General features: G+C 43.5%; 2 long non-coding RNA genes across 2 annotated transcripts; both read left to right on the top strand.

The window, feature by feature from the left end:
• The first annotated feature begins 463 nt into the window (after positions 1-463).
• On the top strand, positions 464-1,705 carry LOC138690254 (uncharacterized). Its single transcript, XR_011329055.1, has 2 exons — positions 464-549; positions 650-1,705. It is a non-coding gene; the product is annotated as an uncharacterized lncRNA (long non-coding RNA).
• Positions 1,706-5,718: 4,013 nt separating this feature from the next.
• On the top strand, positions 5,719-8,314 carry LOC138690253 (uncharacterized). The gene is made up of 2 exons (XR_011329054.1): positions 5,719-6,727; positions 7,016-8,314. It is a non-coding gene; the product is annotated as an uncharacterized lncRNA (long non-coding RNA).

Raw genomic sequence — 8,314 nt, 5'->3', positions numbered from 1 at the left:
CCTTTCCTCCTCCCTTTCCTTTCCTCCCTTTCCTTTCCTCCCTTTCCTCCTCCCTTTCCTCCTCCCTTTCCTCCCCCCCTTTCCTCCTCTCTTTCCTCCTCCCTTTCTCCCTCCTCCTCCTTTCTCCCTCCTCCTTTCTCCCTCCTCCTTTCTCCCTCCTCCTTTCTCCCTCCTCCTTTCTCCCTCCTCCTTTCTCCCTCCTCCTTTCTCCCTCCTCCTTTCCCCTCCTCTTTTTCCTCCTTCTCCTCCTCCTTCTCTTCCTTCTCCTCCTCCTTTCCCCCTCCTCCCTTTCCTCCTCCTCCTTCTCTTCCTCCTCCTCCTCCTCCTCCTCAGTGGGATGTTGTTACCCGTGCTCTTCTTCAAATCCCATCTCTCCTTCCCAAGCCCAAAATTTCCAACAGAACTAATAAACTCATCAGTAAAACACAGAAACCTCTTTTTAGCTTAATCGTTGATGTTTTCAGGTCCTGCTGCCCTAAGTCGCTGCGGCGGCGTACGTTAAAGCCTTGTACTCTGCTGGCTGCGCCGAAAGTCACCAGATGGGCTCTGGTGAGTTGGCAAGAATCTTATTAAGAAGAAAACAGAAGTTCATTTATTAAGGGTAAAGAGAAATTCTACACTGACGAAATACCTGTGTGTATTATTTTAGTTTTCCATCGTGGCAGCTGTTTTAACCCCTCTGGTTGATGAGCGAGTGGAAGCCTTCGGCCGTCCCGTCAGCACTAGGGTGGATGGTAGTTCAAGTCTGGACCTACAGCGCAGAGGTGGCACATGCCCAAGTTACAATTTTATAACTCTTTTTTCCCTCAACTTTAAGCACGGTAGTACCTTCAGGACTACCACCTTCAAGCTGGTGGGATATATGATACTGGCCTGTTTAAGCAAAAAAAATTCAGGAAAATATGGTGGCTTAGTGTGGCTCTCCAGTAGCTGTATAATTACAGCAAAGTTCTGCAATAAAACCCGTGTGGGCTAGGCTATATTCAGCTCTTCTGTGTCTTCCCTCTCAGAAAGGCAAGGTGAAAAAACTCCCACTTCAAAAAAAAAGAAAAAAATCAGTTTATCATTTTCATCTCGACAAATTATCTTAGAATATTAAAAAAGTGCCAGCGTAGTACTGAGGATATGAGAAATGCCAGTATATTCAATTTGTCTGAACAAGGAAAAATTGATGAAAAAAACAGATGAAAAAAACAAGAAATGGGGCACTTCAATTTCCAGGTGCATTCTTAATTCCCACTCTTTATTTCCCAAACATGTAACCATTGTTGTTACTCTGCTGTGATAAATATAAATTAGATGTCATATAAAAGTCTCTAAATTACCATTCACATGCAAAAGGCCATGGCAAGATTAATGCATATAATTCTCCAATTTCGGTCTTTCATGGTAGGCTTTTTTAAATTAGATGAAAGCTTTTGAAGTGAGTCGCTATACGTTGCCAGCAAATAATTTCATTCCTGCCTGTACCTATCTATTCAGCCATTTAAATTACCTAACAAACATTACATGTATACCATCTTATCAGCATTTAGAGAAAATTAATCCCAAAATTTTGTTCTTACTCGCTGTTGCAGTATGGGCTACGCAACAGCTTACCGGTAAACATGAGTTGAAGGCAGGCCATTATAATTTAAACAGAAAAGAAAAAAATTGAATATTTTATTGTAAGTTAAATTAAATTAAATCTCTCTCCTTCAGCCTTCTTGGTGTTTTTGGTGAACATGTTATTAATCCTTGTCTATTTGGTAATATGTTAGGTGTTCTTCGCCTGAGAAATAGCCACGGCTTAAGTTTTTCATTTTTGGTACAGTGGAGGTTGTTGGGAGATTGTTATTAGCTTCTGACTGTCATCAAGGTCAAGAATTAATGCCAACAGGCACTGAACAAACATACTGGGAAAAAAACCCCAATATCTGCTCCAGATAAGTTATTATTCGGATAGCAGGGGAAATATGGAAATTTTACAGGTGAAAACCAAGGACAGTCATAGATGTGACCCCAAATCACTGAAGGTTATGGCAAAAGGAAGGGCATATTTAGAGTGGGTGGGAGGAGCAGAAAAAGGAAAAGATTCTTTTGAACATGGTTTTATTTTGGTAAAACATTTTGGTTTTGTAACATTTAACTGCTTAGAAAATCTATTGTCTTTTTTTTTCAAAAGCTCTCTTAAAAGAATACAAAATAAATATTGCAAAATCGAAACTATCCAGCATTTGTACTATGATATTTCCATCTTTTCTCTCATTTTAAAATGACTTCATAAAAATGATTTTCAAAGTTCGGAGCATTGAAAAAGCCAAACAGCAAAAGCTGGTGCTTTTCAGTCTTTCTTTAGCTGAACATTTCAAAATGCATTTATTTTCTTAACCAGTTGTTCGTTTTTTTCAGTGCTGCCCTAGTTCTTTTCCTCAGCTGTCTGCCTGACTCTCACTGCAAAAATGGTTCAGCTGGTTATGAACAACAAGTTACAGAAATGTGGAAAACGTAATGGATTATCTTAAGGAAAACCAAATGGACGTCAGTTTATCTTAAAAAACCAGGCAGTATTTGGGGTGAGCGTGCACCTGGTTCCTAAATAACCGCTGCACCACTGCTAGGGAGGTCTAGAGCTTCCCCGGCAGGACAGAAGCCGTTAGAGCAGGCACTCTGGTACGCGGCGCAAAGGACGGTCTGCCAAAAATTACCCTGGCGCAATCGGAAAGCAGAAAGGTCTGCGGGCTACAAAACCACACGGTGAAAGCCACTGCCACCCGGGACCTTGCCCGTCCGCTGCAGGACCTTAGGAGGACGTGTTTTCTGGTGACCGGCCGTTTTGCCACGGCATCTCCTAAAGCTGCCCCTAACCCGCAGGTGGCTGCTGTGCCAGCGGATTCCTGGCACGGAGACGGACAGAAGTCGCCTCAGACGTGCTGCCCATGCAATGGTGGTTGCTCCTGCACCGGGAGGGTGGCCCGGGCTGGTGCACTGGTGCTAAATCCTGACTCTGAAGCCTCTATATGGACCGCTGTGTTTCCTTTCGGTAGTCGCTACCTGAGGAATCAAGCTTCCTGAACGAAAATGTGACTTGTGACAAGTTTTGCCCACCTGCTCTGTGCTATAAAACGGGTAGCAGTACTGCACCGAATGGAAATTTAGGGATGGGCATAACGGCTCAGCACCATCAGACACAGCCACGACATAGGGTCCGGATCTGCTTATTTTAGAAAATATTTCTGAGGAGATGCTTGGCTATGCACTGGGGTTTGTTCTATGGATTATTAACATTTCACCCAAGAAAGAAACTATGCCCGCTAGCATTTTCAGTGAGAGGTGAGGTTTTGCTAGAGTATAAGAAACCTAGTCTGAAATGATATTACAGGAGAAATCACTGTTTAACAGGTTTGACTGAGAACAAAATCAAGGCTGTTTCTATATGCCTAGATTTCAGGAAGCTAGGTAATACTTGGATGATTGACACATACCCGTTTCCACACATTAAAAAAAGTATTTGCAGAACTTCACAGCTCTTCTCAATGTCTGCAGAATCCACATCACCAAATGACATTGCTTAAACACAGCAGGGATCTTCCCACATGTATGGGTTACAGTGGATTTTCTGATTAAAACATAGGCCCTATCAATTTGGTTGGGATCCCACTGTCGTGCTGAGAGTGGAGCTGATGGCTGTTATTAGTCTACTCGGGATTCAGAGCTCTATGGCTGCTGTTGCTCGGTGAAGGACTCCTGGGTTCAAAACAAGAAAAAAAAGGGCTGTATTCATCCTCGGGAATATCCCATTCCTAATAACTGTAGTATCATTGGAGGCATACAGTTCTTTACCTAAAACACTTCCATCAACTTCAGGTGAACCTTTCAGATAGTTAGATATTTGTGTCATTAGATTAGAATGATTTTTTTTTTTTTCATACTACTCCTTGTTCTCCTTGGTAATAGAAGGTGTGGTGTGAAACACGTTACCGTTGTCAAGTGACTGCTGAGGACATGGTGGTTCTCATGTCTTTAAAAATCTGTTAAAATATCCTTACAGATGACAGCAGATAGGGATTATCCTCAGTATTCAGCAGGAGCAATCTTATTTTCCCAAAAACCTTCTTCTGGACCTTCCAGATGTTATGATGGGTTAGGGCTGCCAACCAAATCAAATTGAACTCCTCAGGACAGGGTTCAGTTCTACTTCATTTAAAAGTGTGAGCGTTGCCAAAAAGAGAATGTGTCTGTTGTGGAGAATGACCCACATAGTCCCTACAAATACTTTCTATAATGACACCTGTGCTACTGCCCCTGCTTCTGCTGCACTGTCTAGAGGGAAATACTGAAGAACTTACATTTCTAATGACTCGACATTACTTTTTCTCAAACATTTGCAGCAACAGGAAAAATGATGGCCAGAGAAAAGTGAGCTATGGTCTAAAGGTCAAAGTTATTACAGTTGATCAGAGTCGATGACCTCTGTTTTGTGAGGCTGTCTGATTTCTGCACTTAACATTCACTTCACTGTAGCTTGCACACTGCGAATTTGGGCATGAAAGCCAGCCTTTGCATGTTTCCCTATGGCAATAACGTATTTGCTGTGTGTCCTGCCTTCAGCATAGGGTCAGTGAATACAGTGAAGAAACCACTTAATGCTTTTGATGTCTAAAGAGAAGAGAAAAATGCTTGGCTCAGTGAAGTAGATTTTCAGGTGGGTGACTGACATGGAAAATCAAACACATTGAGTACTCAAAATTGACATTTTCTTGACTCTTTTTTGTGGTTCAATTAAACGTTTTGTTATACTCATTTTTTAATGCAGTCGTGATGTCAGATGGGTCTCTGCACGGGCCTCAGCCTGGTTAAAGGTGCTAAAGAAAGAGTCATCTCACAGGGATGATGACACACACAGAAACGGCAGTGCGTGGTGTTTCGTTCTGACAGCCTTGTCCTCAGAGGGTCTGAAGAGTATCCGAGCAGTTCAGCTCAGTGTCCCCGTTCAGCTCCTGAGAACAAGCCTGTTTGGAATCTGTCCTTTTCAAATGAGAACATCTGGGAAAGTCCCTGCTTTAGAAGTGATTGTCTAGTTTACCCCCGCTTCAGAAGGAAGAGTCTTCCGAGAGCCTGTATTTTCTGATTCAACTTTCCCTACCTGCTATATTCCAGTTACTATATTAATCTCTGTTAATTTCTCAAAGGGATTTACTAATGTCCTGCACTTCAGTATCACATATAATCACAGACACTCAATAAGATTCTTTGCCTACTCATTTTCAGTTATTTAATAAGACCATATTTTAAGGAAACTTGGAAGCTGAAAGATGCACGTTTTTCACTCACCTGGATGTCCATCCTAAATGCATTGTACTTACAAAATTGCCATATGTATTTAGTGTTGTGCTCCATGGACAAATCAAAATCCCTCCTGGAGCCCAGGGAATAAAGTGAGTGGGGCCTTGGGAAAGCGGTGTGTGTTGTAGAATTGGGACCTGTACTGGCTTGGCTCTTCTAAGCTTGGCTTGAGCTTGGCTGCTTCTTCAGCATCTCAGTCATGTTAATTTTTTTTTTTTAAATCAGACGACAACAAGCTGGGAAATCCCATATATTTCTTGTTTTCAGAAAAAAACAAATTCAGAAAAAAAATTTTCCTCTTTGTAAAATTTGTATTTAAGATAAATGGAGAGCCATTTAGTACAAGTGTGACAAGGAGGTTATAATTGTTGGCTTTCAGCTGCTCTTGGGAGATCACAGAAAGAAGAGTTCCTCAAAAAGATACCATATCTAAAGAATATGAAGAATTCCTAACAGCCTTTGAAGTCTGCAGATTCTCTGGGAGGTTTCCAGGAGTGAGTAACATGACTGCCAGTAGTTCAGCTGCCTGAAAGATGAACATAAACACGTCAAAAATTACTCTGAACTGTACCCAGGTGAAACATGCAGAATCTAGTTTGCATTTAGGGAGACCAGTTGTTTCCCAAACTCTGCAAAACCTTTTTATCCCATCAAAGCAGGAAACATAAATCAGGCCTTTTAACAAACCTATATAATAAAAGCATCTTGCGTGGTAATGAAGAGCCTTAATTACAAATGTCAAGGCAGGAGTCTGTTGTTTAATTTCTGACTTTCTATTTGCATAATTTACAAGTTCACTGAGGAATGTGCAGTTTCATTGCTGTTCTTCTGAGTCATGCCATGCTCACTCTTTGCTCTCAACTCACATAATATGTAGTTGTCCCTGGGAATTCATTTAACTCTCAGAGCTTTAAGTTTGAAAATACTGGCATTTATGTCTTTACTCACAGGAAAGAACTTATCACAATAGTTGCATAATATACAGAAATGGTTGTGCTCGGCTAAACCATGGGTTTTAACTCTGAGGAACTGAAATGAGCTGGCTGTGATTTTTTTTTTAGGATAAATACATACCATCAGAAAAATCCATGTGATCAAAATTCAGTTTTGGTGCCACTTTTGAAGAAATTGCAGGGGAAGAGATGAGCAGCAGGCACCGATTTCTGCTTAAAACCGGAGAGGGAGTGTTGGAATAGCTAATAGTATACTGGTATCTGACTGGAACAGGAGGAATCAGGCTTCTGGTTCCTGCTCACACGAAAACACGGGTGGCTGTACAAAGGCAGGATCTCCCAGAGAAGACGGAGGGTAAGAAGCAGCCGTGTGGGTACGGCAGTCTCCATGCCAATGAGCCTGGTGGAGCAGTAGCTTGAACATGGATCTCTGACCTCGCATATTTATGGTAAACCTTCAAGGCCACACTGAGGGCATATGTCTTGAATAGTAAATCCTGGGCCCTTCTTTCAGGATCAGCCTATCCAAGACTTCCTCCCACAGCATTATTCCTATCATCTCCTTTATATCCAGGTTTTATTTTTTGTATGGACATTGAGACAAATGCTATCCCATTAATGTCAATCTATCACTCTCTCATGAGAAAGAGTATCTGATGGTAGAGATGGCACACTAGGAATTCCTTCTGTGGAGAAGATGGCTAATTTCCCTTCTTCCCCTCTCCCTCTTTATGCAGATAACAAGCCAGAAGGTCACCCACACCCTGGAGAACTTGTTCGTTGCTTGTATTTAGGCTTACAAGAAGGTTTGCACACAGAGGAAAGGAAACCCACTGGGGCCTGGCTTGGTAGAAGCAAGTAGTGATTTCACTCGGAAAAAATGGATCTCGGCTCCCCAAGCAAACCTACAAGCAAGCCGGCGGATCTGGGGAAGCTAATATGTTGTGGTGCAGACTGCTGGTCTCTTTGAAGAGAGGCAGGTGGCTGGGGATTTGGTTCCAGCTTGCTGGGGAAGGGTTTCAGGCTTGGGTTGTTTTTTCCTCCTGAACCAGGAGAACAGGCTGTAATGAAGAGGTGAGCTTAGCCCGAGGTCCGAGCTGCAGCTCTGGAAGGGGCCTGCCTTATGGCAGCTGCTGGGACCAGTACGGACAGGCCATCATCTCTGTAGCTTCCTGGGGAAAAAAAAAAGGGGGAAGATCAAAGTGCCTTAGAGAGGAACCTCATGAACGACTGAATAAGGTGGCCGTAAGCTTTTTGCCTCATGGCCCATAACTTGTCAGCTCTCCAAGATGTTGCTATGGGTCCATCAGGCAACTGAGGTCCATTTGTTTCAGACCAGGAGGAAGCAGGACGCTGGAAATTGTCAGGACTGGAGGTGCTCACGTCAGCCCTGAAGAACAAATCTGATAACGCCTTGAAGCGTCCTGTTTGATCTCGTGCTTTCTCCTTGCCGAGACCTCCCGTTTGAAGTGTGCTAGTTCACAAACGACACGTGGAAGAGCGAGCTTGGGAGTTCGCTCTTTGTTGGCACAGCTGCTTCGGCACAAATAGCCCTCGCAAACGTTTTAATTGTCCGGGTGGGCAGAGGCAGAGAACCCCTTCGACATCGTGATGCCCGACGGCTCGCACAGCAGACATCCCCTCCGAACCAGGCAGGGTGGGCAGGGGCTGCGGTCTCCTTGGGCTCCCCGTTCCAAGCGTTCCCTTCCACATGGAATGCACGACGTTGTCCGTGTGTCTGCCCGTGCCTGCCCCGGGCAGGAGACACACGGGGTGGGCTGGGGTCTTCCCTGCCCGGACCCTTTCTCTCCAGAACCTCCATTACGTGTTTACGCCAGCATGTGCCCAGGGACTCGTAGAAACTGATTTTGTGAAACTGGCACGGACTGTAGGGTAGGTACGCTCACCTCCAGCACAGAACACTGAAATGTAATTTCTTTCTGCTAGGCCAAAGTTCATTATCTCGCTTCAGAAAAAAGGGTAAGAACAGGTGCTCTCTGCAAATGTATTCAATAAAGTACCTTGATTGCTCTGAA

Source organism: Haliaeetus albicilla, chromosome 21 (assembly GCF_947461875.1).
Source record: "Haliaeetus albicilla chromosome 21, bHalAlb1.1, whole genome shotgun sequence".
Classification (NCBI taxonomy): domain Eukaryota; kingdom Metazoa; phylum Chordata; class Aves; order Accipitriformes; family Accipitridae; genus Haliaeetus; species Haliaeetus albicilla.
The sequence above is the reverse complement of the archived record's forward strand: the minus strand, read 5'-3'. Positions and strand labels throughout refer to the sequence as shown.